This window comes from Dermacentor variabilis, chromosome 3 (assembly GCF_050947875.1).
Source record: "Dermacentor variabilis isolate Ectoservices chromosome 3, ASM5094787v1, whole genome shotgun sequence".
In the NCBI taxonomy this organism is placed as follows: Eukaryota; Metazoa; Arthropoda; class Arachnida; order Ixodida; family Ixodidae; genus Dermacentor; species Dermacentor variabilis.
This window is the reverse complement of record NC_134570.1, coordinates 41787515-41806816: the sequence shown is the minus strand read 5'-3', so window position 1 is coordinate 41806816 and position 19302 is coordinate 41787515.

Here is a 19302-nt window from a genome sequence, read left to right as displayed (position 1 = left end):
GCGGGCACGCATCAAATGTGGCGGTCGATGGGATGATCGCGATGCTCTCGGAACGCGCGCGTTCGGAAAAGACCGGAGTCCTGTGCGCTTGAGTTCTCTTCCGATTTATGTTATTGCGTAGGGAGGGATGTGAAAACGCCGCTATAACTGAATACATTTCGGAAACATGAACGCAAACACATGAAGCACTTCAATGATCAAAACTGTGTACTGCAAATGAATGTGCCGCTCTTGCTGACATAACCAAGTCATTGAAGGAAGTCTGGCAGATCATGACATTATCACGCATACGACTCAGTCAAGCGTAAAAAAAAATCTCCCAAATACACATGCCTGCTGTGTAAACGGGTTTCGGTCGATGGCTGTGAAATTTGGTATGTTTTGTAGTAAGAGCTAAGAAAGTAAGAAAGAAACGACGAAGTAGGGTTTGCGCGTATGTGAACAAGGAGCGTAATCAAATAATTGCGCTTTCCACTTTGTGACCAAATAAGAAGAGTAACTGTAGAGCATATCTGATCACCAGCGATGTGCTTTTATTGGCTTTCTCTGATCAGGAAACAGTTGATGAATCAGGCAAGGAGTCGGCCAGCAGCAAACAAACCAGACAAAGGCCAAGACAGCCTTTTTTTGTTTTTTAGGAATGTTGGCTCTCTTTTTGATTCTACGTTTGGAGGAAGGCAAGGGAAAAGATAATGGTCAAGAATGACAAAAGAAACGCCATATGCAATGCAAGCCAGGCAAAAATACGGGGACACAGCTTCTACGAGAAACGTGAAGGTCCTTGATTAAGAAGGCTACTGTCCAGGTGTTTGAGTCACGGAATAAGACATTTTGAATGGGGTCCTATCGTGATGCATCTGACTCTCGAAGCCTGTAGCGACCGCTTTCAGCTTGTTTCTGTTTCATTTGATCATTGAGAACTCCTCTGACAAAGATGTATTGTAAACTAATATATGTTTTCTATAAATATCCCCCACTTCTCATACTTTGTAAATGCATTGATAGGCACGTTACCCGAAGGTCTTTCGTTGCCTTAAAGCGCAGCTGTCATCCATTTTGCCGAGGCCTATCATCGCGTCTCTAGTTCACGAATAAATCGCGTGGCGTCACCCCCGTTTACAAAATTTGCCGATAGGGTTTATGAAACTACAGAAACATAAAGCTAGGAGAGAGCAGCAAGCTTCCATCAAAGAGCGGCTGCACCGCGCCTCCACTGCGTCAACGTCTTCAAAAAATACACGGGCCCGAGCCGACGCGGACGACCAGTGCACGCATGCGCAAAGCATCAACTGCCATGTCCCATTTTCACAAAGCAGTTCAAACGATGGACCAGCTCGTAAGAACCGGTGTTGACCAAATATGTTAGCGAGAAACAGGGAGAGAGAGAGATGGAATAATTGAAGCACACGGTGGTTGAATATACTCGGTAACGACTTATGAACTCTTCACAAGCTCCACCCCCTAAACCCCACTGCATGTGCCTTCCGTGCCTGAGCGATCTAAAACATATTTGACGAGAGGCATCTATGCAATCAAATGAAATATCGCCTCCCTTATGACGTCAATGAGCTGAGCTATCGTAATTGCTGGCGCGTCTATGCGGACCCTGTCCGAGTCTGACGGCGGTACAGTTGCCACTGCACTCTTAACAAGCCATTAGTGAAGGCAGCTGGTCAGAGACAAAAAGGGCGCGACAAATTTAACGACTCTATTCTGGTAAAACTCTTGCTTGGGCTAGTTGGTTCATGCTTGAATTAGTAAAGGCAAGGCGCAGAAGACCAGGACTAAAGAAGAACACAAACGACAGGACCGGCGCCGCTCACAACTAAGTTGATTTCCGCAACAAGCCTGCCTTATGTAGGTTAATCAAGCCGAATCACACACGAAACATTAGAAGTAGTATGCAGCCATCTATCGACCACTCAGGAATCATATCTGGCACAATATACCATATGAGCAAACAAGAACCACACGTGGAGCAGCACGGGAAGCAATTCATCGAGCATAGTCTTTCATCGAGCGTGCAATGGAACATTGTCGTAATCTGCGCAACAATGAAGGGAGCTTCCTTGCAGAGCATTGCAGAGACTGCATTAATTGCGGCCCTCGGTTGGACAAAACTAAATTTTCGAAGTTTGGAAAAGGCAGGTTCGAGCGGAAGATTGCGGAAGCCTATTTCATCAAGAAAGAGGGAAACAAATGTGTCAGCAGGCCAGCCACTGTGCTTAGTGACAAGGAGACAACCTTTTTAGAAGGTTTCATTTAGGCCTCATGTTAGAGTGATTTCATTGACGTTTTTCCGTCTGTCTTCCTTTTATTTATCTAGTTTTTATTTTGTTGACGATTTTCTAGTGGCTCTTACGCTTTTGTTGCGTCCTCTTTTTTTTCGTTTTGTACCAGACACTGTTCTTTAGACCCTTTATCGTTCAACTGGTCTGCCCTTTTCATTGTTTGTCACATGGTTCATTTTTCGCGCGGTCACACGTTCTATAAATTTTTTAGGTGAATGGCTATTAGAGATCTTAGTTTTGACGCAGATGCTGTACTTAGACGCCTTTATTCATGTTTTTTCCATGTTATTCGATGGTCATTATTCCCATAGTCGTGCGGGTTTTATCACTGACTGGGCCTTAGGCGTTTGAAGTGTGTTATGTTGCGGATAGTGTGATAGTGAAACGTAGACGGTACTTTTTATGTCTCGTTTGTTTCTCCCCGTTGGCTTGGAAAGACTATGCTTGATGAATTGCTTCCCGTGCTGCTCCACGTGTGGTTCTTGTTTGCTCATTTGATATTTTGTGCCAGATATGATTCCTGAGTGGTCGATAGATTTCTGCGGTTTACTTCTAAAGTTTCGTGTGTGATTAGGCTTGATTAACGTACATAAGGCAGGCTTGTTGTGGAAATAAACTTAGTTGTGAGTGACGCCCGGTCCTGTCGTTTGTGTTCTTCTTGAGCCCTGGTCTTCTGCGCCTTGCCTTTACAAATTCTATTCTGGTGCTCCTCGTTTCTCGTCTTTCGGGAGTGATGCGAGGAGAACTACGGATCCTGGTTCCGGCCAAACCGGCATCGACCAGTCATGGATCATAAATTGCAATAAACGAAACGAGTACTTTTACTACACTGGTCCAGTTATTGCGAATGAAGATTTTGTGAATCCGGCTTCCATGGATGACGAAGTGGATTAAAAAGGAATACATCATTGCCAACAGCCTAATTTGGAAACTAAATTGTTGCCGCTCTCTCTCGTACGTAACGAGCTCCCAACGCCTCCGCATGCTGAATCCGAAACCGGCTCATTTTTCTCGCCCGTTGTACAGGGGGTCTCCTGCTGCTATCATAGCCCGGCTGGCAAATTTACGCTATTGTGCGGAGACAATGAATGTATCACCGACAGGGGCAGAACCTGCTCTCTGCAGGCCATCAGGAGAACCGAGCGAAAGCGAGGTAGTGCTCTTCAAGCGACTCGAAGTAAAACGCCACTAAACGGTTGCCAGAGTCGAGCACGATGGCGTGGCATGCAACCAAAGCTGCACCGAGTTCGCTTCGCTTGATTGTTGGCTGTTTTAGCGTGCGGCCCAGACATTGTCAATTAAGCTTCTGGATGAAAACGTAGGAAACGTAGAAATTGAGACTTGTGGACCATCGCAAGCGACGGCAGTAGTCCTAATGTTTCAGTTCGGCGAACACTTAGAAAATCTTGTTAGTTCCGTCGTGTCACCGGCTGTGCCTGGATGGAGGAGACTCGAACGCACTTAAGAATGCTTCAAATGAGCAAACGTTGTTCGCAAACGGGGCCACAGGCAAAATTATTTCGCCCACAACGAACGAGCGAAAGAGAAAGCAAACAAAGGAATGAAGGGAAGAAGAGACAGTAAAGAAAGAATTAAGTAATGGGTTGACGATTGCGGCAGTTGTGCTCAACAAACGTAAAGAATGCGCTCAGAAAGGTACACCAAGACAACACGGGCAAAATAAAACCAGCAGAAACACTACATCGTGTCTGACACAGCGTCCCACGTCGGCACAACGCAAGGTTGTAGCGGGCCTAATTTGCCTAAATGCGTGGTTACTGCACGGCACCAAGCGGGTCACTGTAGCTCCATATGCGGCAAACTGCATTAATAAATAAAAGAGAGCTAACCTTCGCATGTCAACGTTGAAGCCGTACCGCTACGCTCATGTCGACGCATTATGACGTCGCGATTTCACATTTTTTCCGGAAATGTTGCGGGGTTAAATTCTAGCTCATGGACCAGGGCTCTGAAACTTCCATGATGATGATTGACTACTGACGCACTATTGACATCCCCTGTGAAACGGGGTGGCTATACATAGTCGCCGAGCATCGCTTGACCTAATTAGGCTGTACTAAACCAGTTTTAGTCTATCATTCTGCGTATCTCACCTCGATTTTGTCACTACTCACTAAAACATCTACCTCTAAATTGTACATTTAGCTATGCCTGCAACAACACCGGCTCTGTTCGTCTCTTCCCTACTTTTTGGAACGCAGCTCTTAGGCGCCCGTTCCTGTGTTGAGCGTCATCGTGGCTCGGCACCATAACCGCGCGAACGAGCGCAGCGAAAGATGAAAGCCCGAGCGCGGAACCCAGCGGGGGACGAAATTCGGAGAGAGTGAAGAGAGCGCAAAGAGGAAAGCGGACGAGGAGAGTGCAGAGGAAGCATGAGGGAGGAAAGTGGAGGAAGCCACCTTGAAGCACCACCAGATGACGTTCACGTTCAGCACAATGCGTTGGCGGGCTAGTTGGTGCGAACCCATGAATACTTTGTTTAGCGCAAAACAACACACACGCCTTGTCCTGTCGTCTTTGTTGTGTGTGTTGTTTTGCGCTAAACAAGGTATTCATGGACGTTCACGTCCGCGCATCCTCGGCAGCGGCGGCACCGTCCGTGCGGGGAAAGGGTTAAAAATTGACGCAGAAACTGCCCTGCAAGTTGTCGAAGTATAAGCATTCTACCACTTGCTTGTTTTCACGCAGCCCGGGTAGGAGATGAACAAGATCAATGTTATAAGGTCGATCCGGCCAGTATAAACAACCTCATTGCGGCGACACGAACTGGTGCGGACGGCGTCGCAAGGTGCATTGATAAAGCAAGCAAACAACTGCAGGTGGTGGCGCCAGGTGCGCTGTTGACGTTCCATTTATTTTAACCCGTTATCGCGTTTTAGCGCCTTATCCATCCGCGTGGTACCCTCATGAAACGTGATCAAAGATACTCCGGTGGCGGCTGGCCGCGCGGACCGTATCTTGAGGGCGATCTGCAATGCGGACAGAGAGTGCCGACTGCTGATAGCTGCGCGCGCTGTGTTTTGGCAGCTTCGCGTTGAAGAGAGACGCGCGGGCCCATATCTTGAGAGCGATCTGTGAAAGGGGCAAGGTGCAGCGTGGGCTGAGAGTTTCGTGAGCCTGTGTTCTCGACGCTCCTTTCGCGTTGAAGCGACCAAAAGCACTAACGTAAAGTCGCTCGCTGCTGTGGGCTCCATCTTGAAAGCGATCGCCTTGCATGACGAACGGACGAATAGAGGGACGGACGGACAGACGGTTTTTCTCGTTGGGTAAGCATAGAAATACTTACGCATTTACATAATAACCAGGCAAGTCGCCTTCGCGCCTAGTGTTGGCCGCAAGCATTTCCCGGTAAAGATTACGGTTGCGCAAACTGCTGTGGCCGGGAAGCGGCAACAGTGTGGCCGGTCGCCGCGCGTCATCGCTCTGCCAGTCGGTGCTGTGATCGGTGCGATGCGAGCATTTATCTAATGCGAAAGTACTAATGGAAAAACAAACTGCTCGTAGTAATCTGATACAGTCGCGTCTGGATGAAATGGAAGACAGGTCTCTGCGCAATAACTTAACCTTTCGCGGTATCACTGATGGAAAAGAGTATTGGCAACAAACAGAACCCAAGTTGTTTTCAGCCATAGCAGAAGTGGTGGACTCGTTTTCTACTGATTCAATAGGGCGTGGACGCCGCTTGGGTGTTTTCTCAGGAAACAGTTCCCGACCCGTCATTGCCAAATTTAACAATTTCGAAACGAGAGAACAAATTTTCTCACTGCGTGATCATTTCAAGTAAAAAGATATTACTATTAGCGAGGACTTCTCAAGTCGGTACCCGTATTGCCCGAAAAAAGCTTTTGGAATTCGGGAATAACCAGCCCGGAAAACCAAGCGTGAAGCTTCGTCACAACAAAATGTTCTTAAACGACAAATGTTTTATCTATGATACGTCTGTCGATCGCATCTGCAATGTAACCCGCAGCAGCAATAGCGGTGGTGATGACACTTCACCACGTGTATCAACTTAGGGACGCACGAGGGGTGATGAACAACCAACTTTACATCGTGTGTCAGTCCTATACACCAATGCTAGAAGTGTGCTTAACAACAAGCATGCATCGCTGCCTTCTGCTATTGATACCTGCTAAGCTCATATCATTGCTTTAACAGAAACATGGCTTTCGGTGCATGTTCACGATTCCAAGGTTTTTCATTACCCGCATCTTTTTTCTATTTATCGACGTGACCGCGACCGGTGGTGTATTACTTGCCATCAGTAAACAAATTCCATCCTCAAGTATTCCTATTCAGAGTGACCTAGAGATTACTTTTGTATCACTTACACTCGGTCATCTTAATATAATCCTAGGAGTGTTATCGCTCTCCCACTTACCCATCCTCGTTTGTTAATTAATTGCACGATTTCATTAATCTCACTCTTTTTTTTTTCACCTCTCTTTTTTTCATGGGAGACTTTATTTTCCGAATATTATGTGAAACTCTCAACCCCCGCATCTCTCACCGCCCTCTGTCCAGGCTCAGGAATTCTTGGACTTCTGTTCTTTATTCTCACTAACTCGGCTAATAACAGATGCAACCAGAGTATCGCTTAACGGTGCCAACACCCTTCATTTAGTATTCACAACTAATCCAGGCTTCGTATCTAACGCTGTTCATTTGCCAAGGATCAGTGATCACGGTCTAGTTAATTTTCACCTAAACACCCCGCATCCTAAAAGTCAGAAGGTAAGAAAAATTATGCTAGAATACAACCAAGCTAACTTCAGGCCATTAATAGCGATCTAGCCATTTTTCTCGACTACTCTTTAGCTGGCTTGAATAACCGATCTGTTGAAGCTAACTGAGATCTGTTTAGAAACAAAGTGCACCAACTAACAGATAAATACATCCCAAAACGGAGCGTTGCGACTAACCCACGTGCCCCTTGGTATATTCCTAACACTTAGCGCTTATCTATCAGGAAGAAACGTTTTTATCGTTTAGCTAAATTCTCGCAGATCAACTCAAAGTGGGCCCCCTATCAGTTAGCCTCCGAGGCTTACGTACAAGCACTCAAATCCGCTAATACTACCGTCATGTCAACAACTCTTCCATCTTTGTTGAAGGACAATGTTAGAAAATTGCGGCGTCTCATAAACCCAGCATGCCACTCATTCATTTCGCTTGAAAGTCATAAAGGTGATAGCATTTCCTTACTACTTATGTGCTGCGACTATAAACGACCAGTTTGTTAAAAACTTTTGCCCGGTTTCAGATGTAAAGCTACCAGGTCTGTACCACTTTGATTTTTCTTTTATACGTACTGTCTTTGTTCATGTACCAGGTGTTGCTAAACTAATTGATTTGGTACGTAACAGTTCATCTCCTGGTTACGATTATATATGCGCTAAATTTTTGAAGAGTACGCCAATCTATGGTTCTATTATAATAACAAAAATTTTCCAGCAATCTCTTGACACATCTATCCTTCCTACAGACTGGAAACCTGGGAAGGTGGTCCCGCTCCATAAGTCGGGCAGTAAAACGTCACCCTTTAATTATCGCCCCGTTTCGCTCACTAGCACATGCTGCTAACTACTTCAGCATGTCATATTTAAATAATTAGTTAGTTTGCTTGAAGATCATGCCTTTTCGCATCTGCACAACGTGGGTTTTGTAAAACATACTCATGTGAAACTCAGCTCTTGTCATTTACTCACAAATTACACCACATTCTTGACGAATCGTCCAGCGCGGACTGCCTATTCCTGGACTTCTCCAAGGCATTCCACAAGGTGTCTCATCAGCTGCTACTGCACAATCTAAGTTTTCTCAACCTTGACCCTAACCTTTTTAAGTAGATTGAATCCTTCCTTCTCAAATGATTACAATTTGTTAGTGCTAAAGGCCATAACTCCTCCTTCACTAACGTTCATTCCGGCGTTTCACAAGGGTCCGCCCTGGACCCCTTCTATTCCTAATTTACATTAATAATCTGGCTTCCGTTGTTTCCTGTGACATCCTTCTCTTCGCTGACGATTGTGTAATTTTCCGTGAAATTAATACCGATAGGAATACTAACGCTCTCCAATCTGGCATAGTTGCTGTATCTAAATGGTGTAAAACATGGCGAATGGAACTAAACGTACAAAAATGTAAGATTATGAGTGTCGCACAAAACACTAGCAGTCCTCCTCTTTATCTGTTGAACAACGTTCCTCTAAAATCCGTCACATCTTATAAATAATTAGGTATTCATACATAATGTGACCTAAATTGGACAGTGCACACAGAAAACATTATTAACAATGCTAACCATATGCTAGGATACTTACGTCGCAACTTTTCCACTGTTCCCTCTTCAGTTAAGCTAACACTTTACAAAACATTAATTCGACCAAAGCTTGAACACTTGATCCCTGTCTGGGATTCTATGCATGTAAAATTAATCACTGCCCTCGAACTTGTTCAGAATAACTCGGCTCGTTTCATTCCCTCTAACACAATATTTGTAACAGAAATGGCAGGCATCCTAAGGGTTACGTGGCCGAAAAGCTCAGTGTTATTGACTAAATTAGAAGCAATACAAATAATTCTTGAACTATTTCTATGCATTATACGTCGTTCGAGCGGTGTCCTCGTTGAACTGAATGAGGGACCTTATTTTCGTTTCGTGAGAGAAAGGGCCAAGCACCGGTTCATGTGTTGGCGAAATTCAAAGTTGGTAGGTGCGTTGCAGGTTTTTCGCAATAAGTTATGTATGCAAGTGCTACGGAGCGTGATGATAGTTCTATACGACCGCTCATGATTTAGCCTGTTTTCCCTAGCAGAACTACACATTTTACCGACATTAAATTTAGCGATAATGGAAGCAAGGCTACCACAAATTCGTGCGCGAAGTTAATTGTGTGTGCAATAAATACTGCTTTTGGAAAAAAAAATTAAGCATGTGTTCGAAAGTGCCAAACTACCGTTATCAGCTAGGCTTGCCGATCACTTGAAGTAAGTGTACGTTACGCCAGACATATTTCCTCAAGTCGGAGTCACGTTAAGTGCAATCTGTTACGAAACTACAACGTTCATGGCCCGATTAAAAGCTTGGCAAATATTTACTGAACATTCTTCTCTCTCTCTCTCTCTCTCTATCTCTCTCTCTCTCTTTGCGGTATAGGATGTTCGTAGCCAAGTTTCCACAGTATCCCCAATGAACTTGAAAATGTACATTAAAAGCGTGCTTATAGGTCACGTGTGAATGAGGTTCAGAGTGCGGAAATTTTTAATGTCTTCAATTACGTGTGTGGGCTATCCGGTGCGTTATAAGTTTTATTTAGGAAAACCTCAGAATTTACCCTCCGCCCTGTGGGAACTATAAACACACCCTAATCGAACCGCATCCTAGTGGAATGAGCAAGTATTCACCGAGCGAGACATGTAGGTCACATAGACCTTCCATAAGCGCTGGGATACATGGAAGCGTTAACAGGTCAGCAATCGAGATAAGCAAGAGACGTTTAGAGTATTGGTGAACAAAAAAATCACTGAAGATATTGATAATACCGGATCCATTACCCTAATAAGTAACGGCGCAAGAACATGGAAGAAAAAGAAGATTAAGGAGATTAAAGAGATTAGACAAAATGCTTGACTGAAGAGCATGTATAAGAGTACTCGATTAGCTCAAGTAGTCTAGGTCACTATTTCATACCGCCCCGTTTCAAAGGACGACGTCAATAAATTATCATCATCGGTAGCGTCAGCATAAAGATGCAGGAGGCCTACATTGAAGAGAACTCTGGAATTTTTATTGTATGAATAAGCAAATAATTTCACTTTTTTGAATGTTTCCGAATTTTAGTCATCTTGGGCAGCCTAAAACATACGTATTTGGCGTCGCTCCTTGTCTTCCGCTTGGGTTTCCACCTTCAAAGCATGGCCAGACAGAACTATTTCATGTTACGAATTAGTAACCTGCCAACACAGCCTAATAAATCCTTTCCTTCAGTTTCAGTACAAGAACAACAACAACAAAAAAAAGAGAATGTGAGGTATCGCCGCTTGCACACTTCTTACTCTTAAACTCGCATTTGCAAAACGTGAACCATCTCCATCTTCGTTTTTGCAGCACCCACATTTGTGGTACAGTGGCTATGGAGCTCTGTTAATAAGTACAAGGTCGAGAATTCGTTCCCGGCCTCGACAGCAGCATTTAGATGGCAAAATGAAGAAAGGTTTGTGTACTTGTATTTTACCAGGCGTTAAATAATCCTACGTAGACTTATTCCGAAGCACCTCCACTGCGGCTTCGTTCATATTTTGCATTCATAGTGGCGGCGCAATGTTGTATAAAACGCGCGTACAATGAGGGAAAACGAAATAAACAGTACAAGCGTTGGACATCAACTGATGCTTTACCAGCGTTGTTTTGTGGCATCAAGCCCCACCAATAAATCAAGTAAATTGATTTTCGGTGGTGTTTACAATGCGTTCTCTTGAAATCACACCTCGTCACCTTTCGATATGTTGCGAGCACTCGGATTCTCGGACACATTTCTGCATTCCCATTACTGCGCCTCCGATTTACATTTGTTTCCATCTCCTTTGTGAAATTATCCGCGTCTTCCGTCTTCCTGACTAGCTTCTCCGGTTTCATCTGATCCTTGTGCGAGAGACTGCATTCTTTCTCGAGGCCTGATCAGGTTCCTGTTCACTCGATGCCGCGATGCTTCTTTCTCGGGTATTGGTTTCCGCACATGCCCTACCGCCTACCGCCCCTTACCAGATTTCATTCTCTACCGCCACCGGTCTCCCCGTTCCCGAATATCCTTTATACCATGGCGCCGTCTGCCTCCTTACTCTCCCGTTGAATCCCAGCGAACACCTGACGACCAATGTCTACCTCCCCTCGGCTTCTGTGAGGCGTACCCGCAGGCAGCGCGCGAAGTAAAGAAGGAAAGAAAGAAAGAAAGAAAGAAAGAAAGAAGGGCGAAGTGTTGAGAGATCAAACGGCACCGACGATCGGAGAGTAAAGAGGAGGAAAGCGCTGAGGTTGTTTAATCCCGACCTCAGTATCACCTTTCCCGGGCTGAACGCGAAGAGGAGAAAAAGAAAAGAAGAGCAAAAAAAAAAAAAGAGAAAGAAATACGCGGAGTTGGAAAGCTAGCCCTGGAGAAGTACACTGCAGAACTGCCGAGGCAAAGGAATCAAGACGAGCAAATTAGGAAAACTGTGGCAAACAGCCAGATGAAAGAGCCAAATTTCAATCGAATGAACAAACAAAGTTACACCTGCGCAAGGAAAGAATAGGAAAGTTATAGGAGCCGAATGCTGAAAGGTGTAAAAATGCCCATCATTCTAGCCCGGAGTGCAGTCGGGTTTTTGCCACTCTAGCGTCCACGCACACACCTCGCTGGTCGTCTCGGTTTGCAAAAGGACATTTGTTCCCGGAAATCCCTCGTTTCTTGCGCTGACGACGGCAACCAATGAAAAAAAGAAAGGAGAAAATAGCGATGAGAAGTGTTGCCGGTAAGAAAGCGTGATACGAGCTCATCACCGGTGTAATCTGAGCACGCTGTTCAAAGGAGCCGCCTACAGTTCGCACTTATTTCTCATTCTCAGTGTTATTCTCGCAAATTGGTTCGCAGCTCATACGTTGAACTCCGGTTGACTGCGCAAGCGTTATCGTTCATTTCCTTTTGCTTCTTGGTATTTCGTGATTGGCTCGTATTCAGCTGCATTAGAGCTAGAAACATCGCGAAATTTGTGTCACCAAACTCACATGTACTCCACCTGCGCATTGTTTTAGACGTGGTATTTATGTCGCTGCACAAAATTTGCCTCTTTTGCGATTCCAGCGAGCAATTAGGGCTGCTAGGTCAAGTAAAGCGCTCTTGCAGTTATCACCATTGCGTTCGCTTAACAATGCGCCGCGAGCAGTGGAGTCACGCGTAGAGTATAGTCTCAGCTCTGAAGCATCCTTCAACTTATGTGAACAAAGGATACAATAACCTTCAGATTCGTGAGATACGCAAGCACATCACTGAATGAATGAATGAATGAATGAATGAATGAATGAATGAATGAATGAATGAATGAATGAATGAATGAAAATGTCTTTCGCATGCCCGGTTAGGGTCACACCGAGCAGGCTCTCTCTAGGAAAAAGGGTTGCGAACTCACAAAAGCGTCAATTTCATTTATAGGGCGTTCTATGAGTCGATTCTCAGTGATGGTGACATCATATCCAAAGGCCTTCGCTTTATCTTCTTAGATTTGATGTATTTCATGAACATAATAGGGCATTGCAAATGGCTGCAATGACTCCTGTCATAATTAATCTTTGTTGTAATCTGCGGACGGCTTGACCATCTTCCCTGCTTTTCATCGTCCTTCTTTCTTTTGCAGCCAAGCTGTTAGCCTCTAGTTGGTCAAGATTTTTTGGTGGGCTCGTTCTGTACTCACAAAAAAAAAAAGAAACAGTACCGTCACATAGAGTCCGTGGCCACTCAGACAGACCTCAAACGGCAGCTGGAAAAGGGCTTTGTGTTCGGGTTTCCGCGTAAAAAAAATTGTTCTTCATATATTCGAATGTCTGTAGGTTGTGTGTAAGTCGCACTTTACGCATTTTCTGGAGCAATTTAATTTTAACCATTGATTTAGTTAAATAACGCACCTACGCTTGGCTGAGGGCCTGCAGGAACGAGGATGCGTGCGTGCGGTGCTTTGAATGCGGTGCTGGTGCTTGCGTACCTGTCATCTAATGTAGAGATTCGCTCTACATCCCCATTCACAGGGTGGAATGGAGGTAGAATCCATACACAAGGGCAAGTTGTCCGTCGCGCGACCGTCCACTTGCTTCCGCAATTCAATTGTACAGACCTAGTACACAACCAATAAATTGTGCACAAATTGGAAAATGCTTACATTGAAAGCTTTCTTATTATACAGCAGGTCTTTTATCCCCGAGAGGGTTCTAGATTCGTACATGTGTGTAAATGTGAGATTTTCCACAATCCAGAGCTATACCATATCTATACCGCCTACAACCTGTCGTTGAAGCCAATCCTTATGGCAGGGTCACGAGATACCACTTTGTAAAACCTACATTCTTTATCAAGGCACCTACGTAGATTACTTTACAATATTTTTTAAAATCGTAATAGCTTGCAAAAAATATCTTATGTGACGCAATGCAATTGTAGACCTAGCATAAACGTGTTATCTGATTTCTGCTTGAGGAGAACATGTACCGCCTTTCTCTAATAGAAAAAAAAAATTAATGCTCCATTTCACTCTGTGAAGGTGACAGCGAAACTGTTTAGCGCACGACACACAGGCGATACCGAATTATGGACAAAGGCACGAACATATTGACGCGCTAGCGTTGAGGGAAGCGTGTCGCAACATATTCGATGTCGGCGTCGGACGTTGCTTGGCGAAAAATGATACTTAACCACAACCACGCAGGACCTCCGCGTGGCGCAGTGGCGATGAAATAATTGAATTCCTCAAAGTAAAGTGCGTAGAAAAATCGTAAAAAAAAGACCTGCACAGAACGTACAGATATGATAGCATCCGAGTTTAATTTCAATATACCAGAAAGTATACCTGTTACGCGGAAAATCTAACACAAACCCCTTTTGCGAGCGGCGCGGCTTGCTCGGTTCCTTCCAACAACAACATCGCACACCCCTCCGCGCATCCCCAAGAAAGCTAACAAGCAGTCGCGGATCGGTGAAATCTATCGCGTCCTACTCTTAAAGGCGAAGCTTAAGCGTTCTCCAAGCTTTTTATTGTCCAGATCTGTGGTCATCGTCACCGTATAGGTACGCACATACATTTGCGTGTCACCTTTGTTATTTCACTCAGGTCGACCTCTCCACCTTTCTGCCATAAAATATTCTCTCTCTCTCTCTCTTGTTAATAAATCCATCCGTCACGCAAGAAATTGAATGGCTCATACCCCTTTATGCAATGGCTCAACCCCCCAGAACGTGGCCTCCCCACTACGTGGACAAAAAAATTGGAGGACGCTTAAGCTTCGCCTTCAAGAGTGGAACGCTACAGCGTTCCCGTCGACCCGCCAAGGGGTGTAAGACAATGGGCTACGGCGCAGCCAATACGTGCCCCGCATCGGACGCGGTGAGCGTCGAGGAACGCAGCGTTCGGCGCGACAACGAAATGTGCGCCTGAGCAAGCGACGCACGCCTGAGCGTTTCCAAGGCAACACCGCGTTCACTAGAGGCGCTTTTGTACCGCTTTGAAGCATCGAACTCGTGGCTCAGTGGTAACGTTTCCGTCTCACACTCCGGAGACCCTGGTTCGATTCCCACCCAGCCCGTCTTGGAAGTTGCTTTTTAACGCGATAGCGTTAAGGAGCTCGTGTCGCAGAAAAGCCCGTGTCGTCGGCGTCCGCGGCGTTGGCCGTGAGCGATAAATCACGGCAGGCACTTCATAAATAAAAAGCAACTTCCAAGATGGGCTGGGTGGGAATCGAACCAGGGTCTCCGGAGTGTGAGGCGCAGACGTTACCACTGAGCCACGAGTTCGATGCTTCAAAGCGGTACAAAAGCGCCTCTAGTGAACGCGGTGTTGCCTTAGAAACGAGCTGTTTCTAATGCTCAGGCGTGCGTCGCTTGCTCAGGCGCACATTTCGTTGTCGCGCCGAACGCTGCGTTGCTCGACGCTCACCGCGTCCGATGCGGGGCGCGTAGTCGCTTCGCCGTAGCCCATTGTCTTACACCCCTTGGCGGGTCGACGGGAACGCTGTCGCGTTCCACTCTTGACGGCGAAGCTTAAGCGTCCTCCAATTTTTTATTTATTAAGTGCCTGCCTTGATTTATCGCTCACGGCCAACGCCGCGGACGCCGACGCCGACACCGACGCTGACGACACCGGCTTTTCTGCGACACGAGCTCCTTAACGCTATCGCGTTAAAAAAAATTCTACCCGTGAATGATGAGTGGCAACGGAGCTTGGTGTTGAAGACGGCGACGACGACGAACGCGTGAACAGTGGCACGAGCCCGTTCGCGTGGTTGGCGCCGAGAATTTTTTAACAGTCCTTTTCAGAAAGTTGTACGAAACATTCCTTTTTTTTCAAAAACGTCCATTCTTACCCTTGTGCCTGGGACCTCTTTGGGTCCCACGTGTCACAAGGGTACTTCAAGGGCGCGTTATAGGTCCCCGAGCCCCCAAGAGTATGTGCCATTGAGCTTGGACCCTTTCTGCACTCACCAAGATCGGCCCCCACATGACGATAGTTTCTGCACATAGACGTCGTCTTGCCGATAGGTTTCCGCTGCAGTCACCAGGTCGACCGACGCGCACCGTTGGCACTTGATCTGGTTGATCGCGTTTCGTGAGTATCCTGACCTAAAGAGTGAGAAAAAAGGGCGCTAACCGAGGGGCCCGATTTTCCTTAATCATATCATGAGAAGCCAACAAACACACCAAGGAAGACATAAGGGAAATTGTGCTTACTAAATGAATTAAAGAAATTGCAAATAATGGACATGAAGGTGGATTAAACAACAACTTGCCGCAGGTGGGCAACGATGCCACGTCTTCGCATTACGTCTGCGATGAGTGTATGCCTAAACAGTGTAAATCTTGCACCGTAGTCATCTTAAAACACTGCCCGTTCGAGCTCTCTTCAGCCAAAGAATGAGGGCATGAAGGACGCGCCCTTCATGCCCTCATGAAGGACGCGTTTCTTTGTTTTCTATGTACTACGTGAACAAACACAAGTAGTGCAGGCAAAGTAACACTTAACACCACATCACGACTGTCGTATGCCGTCAACGTCGCCGCCGAATACCGTCAGTGAACGCAAACAGCACAGAAAGCTCCCCTTACATCGATGCGCACCCCAGTGCGCGAAATCTGCATTATCTTTCTCTTAATGTTAGCTAGAATATCGGCTAATTTTTCTTTATTATTGTTCTTGATAAATACGTTACTTTTACGAACTTATGAGCGCCGAAAACTATAAACAGCCACGTGTATTTTTTTTTCATTGCAACACACTTTAACGAACCCGGCAGCCGCCAGGAGTGCACCAGTCACTAATACTGAAACTAAACCTTGCTATCGTACATACGAATGAGGACGCACCATAGATAGCTGTAATGAGATCTGAATAACAAAATAACTAAATTAGAAGCATACGGGCGCAGAGGCTCGAGAAAAGCCGCTGGTGGCGCATCTTGCGCGGCAGTAATGGAACGTTCGGCGCCAACTCCGTGAGGTCTCCTTTTCGGTGACAGCACATCGAACTGCCGCGTCACGTCTGGAACGACGACAACAGCGCAGCAAAGTCCTCGAATCAGCGCGTCAGTGTGACGGACACAAACGACACCCGTTGATGGGTGCACATCTGTGCACCCATCTAGGTGTCACAGCGAATGAACAGCGTGAAGCACGGCACGACCATAAACCTACCTAGGCAAAGAGCAGCCACTCGAGCCGTTTCGCGGCCGTGCAAGTAAGGGTCTGACCAACCACCAAGCGGCGTATAGTGATGTCCGCTTCCAGTTTACCTCAACGCTAGACAGCTTATCATACGTTCACCGGATTGCGCCGACAAGCATTCCGTTTCCAGAGAGACGTTGATGCTGCGCCGGTCATGCACGTGCCGATGGTTACGATCGCCCCACCGCGCTTTTCAACGCGTCACCTCGCTCCTGCGGTAAGGTGTTTCGTTTTGCCTGCAGAATAATTTTTGCTGTTTCTTGCATTAAAAACATTCTTAGCAAGACCTTTGTTGAGCTGGGTGAGCGTAATTTGCAACTGTAGCGTAGAGTATGAGCCGTGGCGTCCGTTTACCGTGCAGCCACCCGTTTGTTTTTGCACCTGCATTTTGCGGAAGAGCGTGGGTACTATTTCCAGCGCGTAATTTTCCACAGGTCACTCACAATACGAAACACCTTCGGTTGAAAGCACAGAGTTTGCTATCTGTGGCTCACCCGTATCATCACAAAAGCGATTTCTTTGGTGCGGTTCGTGCAGTGCAATGGGCGTTTGGGATCGTTTTGTCAAGGCTCTTTATCTTACTGTATATAGTGCACCTGTGCCAGTTCGCAAGTGCCAGTTTTACTTGACGCATTGCTTGTCATGGTTAAAACGTTCCTCTTGTGGTCTGTGTCTGTCTGTGTCTTTATCAAGTGTGTGATCCAGTATTTTCTCTGTTCAATTCACAGTTTAAACAAGCAAAAATAAACTTTTTTTTTTGTATGGAAGGTCTGCTTCCTATATTGTGCAACTGAGAAAACCGGTTCAAGCACGACAAGAAATTGCGATAGGAACAGCTCTGATCGCTTTATTATTATTTTTTTTATCTGCATGAGCTAATTCAGCCTTGCTTAGGTTCTTCGAGAAGCTTGGCGGTTTCTCCAGCATATAGAAGGGTTGCGATCAGCGAGTTTATTACGTCTGTATGAATGGCATGGTTAAACATGAAATATTAAAGCTCTTGCGCTCCACTATAGACGACGTAGTTGCACTGTTCGACAGCCAAACAGGAACATAGTCGAAAGCATTGCTATCGATATTGAAGCCAAAACAGTGCTAAACCACGCGTCCAAAATCTCAGAAGACGAAATTGGCGGTCTGAGCAGCCGTTCGGGGCGCTGGCGGCAGTACGGTAGCTCGGCCGCAGTGGCTCGGCCGCAGGGCCCTGCGGACGTGTCCGCTCTTTACGGATATGTTTCTCTATGTTATAACGCCATGGGGGATGCTCTTCTGGAGATAGTCGAATTCTGCCATATTGTCGAGCCCGCCACCTACTGGGCTCCGATTGGCCTGGGGAGATGGTGCTGTGCGGCCTCTCTGATTGACTCAAGATGCTGTTACAGAAGTCGACGACATCGCCAGATTTGCTGATGTCTATAATGGCCCCCAATTACACAGGATTACGGTGTGTCTGCCAGCTTAACTCTGGTGTCTTCCCGTTGTTCGCGCTGTTTAGTCACCCCAATGCGTTGTCTTGCACATAGGGTTCCATGCAACAAATACGAGAGGTAACTCTGGCGCCAGTATCTGCGGGAGCTGCATTGGGAGCGGTCTACCCAGCATGGGAATTATGGGAAGTATACATGGATTTGCCTAAACTTCGTCCTTCTGGCTTCAAGCGGCTTCGTGACTTTGTCGTTTTCAACAATGTACTGCGTAATAAACAATTAAATGAACCCTATTAAAACTTTCCGACGGTAGAATTCGAGCACGGGACCTCTAGCACGGACGCTCGATATTGAGACCATCACGCCACGGACGCATGCTTTGACAGGCGACATGTAATGTCCTCATGAATTTATTGTGGGCAAGCCAATGCCTTGACATGCTTGGCGCGTTTCGATTTGGCAGCCTCGGCAAGCTTAACCATTGCAATTAGTTGCGTTCTTGCGTGTTCGCAGCGTCTTCTGCACTTAGAAAAGTATAGAGCACTCTGAAATCTGCGACAATGAAGGCGCACATACCGTAATAAACAAATCCACAAGAACGTCTGAATCCTCAAGCACGAAGATCAGACAAATCCATGTACTTCCCATCATTCCGATGGTGGCTCAACAATTGCAGCGCCAGATTTCCCTCTAGTATATTGTGGGAAACTTTATGGTTTCGTCGATGTCTCTGACCAGAAGTGATTACTTATCATAGCCACCATTACTGCGTTTTTTTCCTCGAGCAGAAAACATGACGCCTTAATAGACTGCTGTGACGTATCTTGAAATTGTGCAAGGCTCCCCCACACGCTTCTAGTGCTCACATAGATGACGCTCAGGAAGCATTCACTGCGGCAAACACCTTATACAATATTTTGACATGATTCTAAAGTTGCTGTCAAAAGGCCGGACCTGACGTCATCAACATTATTGTGACGGCATGACAGAGCATAATTTGCTGACGCCGTGTATAAAGCAACGATGCTGGTATGATGACAATGATTTTTTTAAAGAATAAAAGGGCTGCGTCTGTTTATTCTGGCTGCGCTCGGTGTGCGGCAGCGT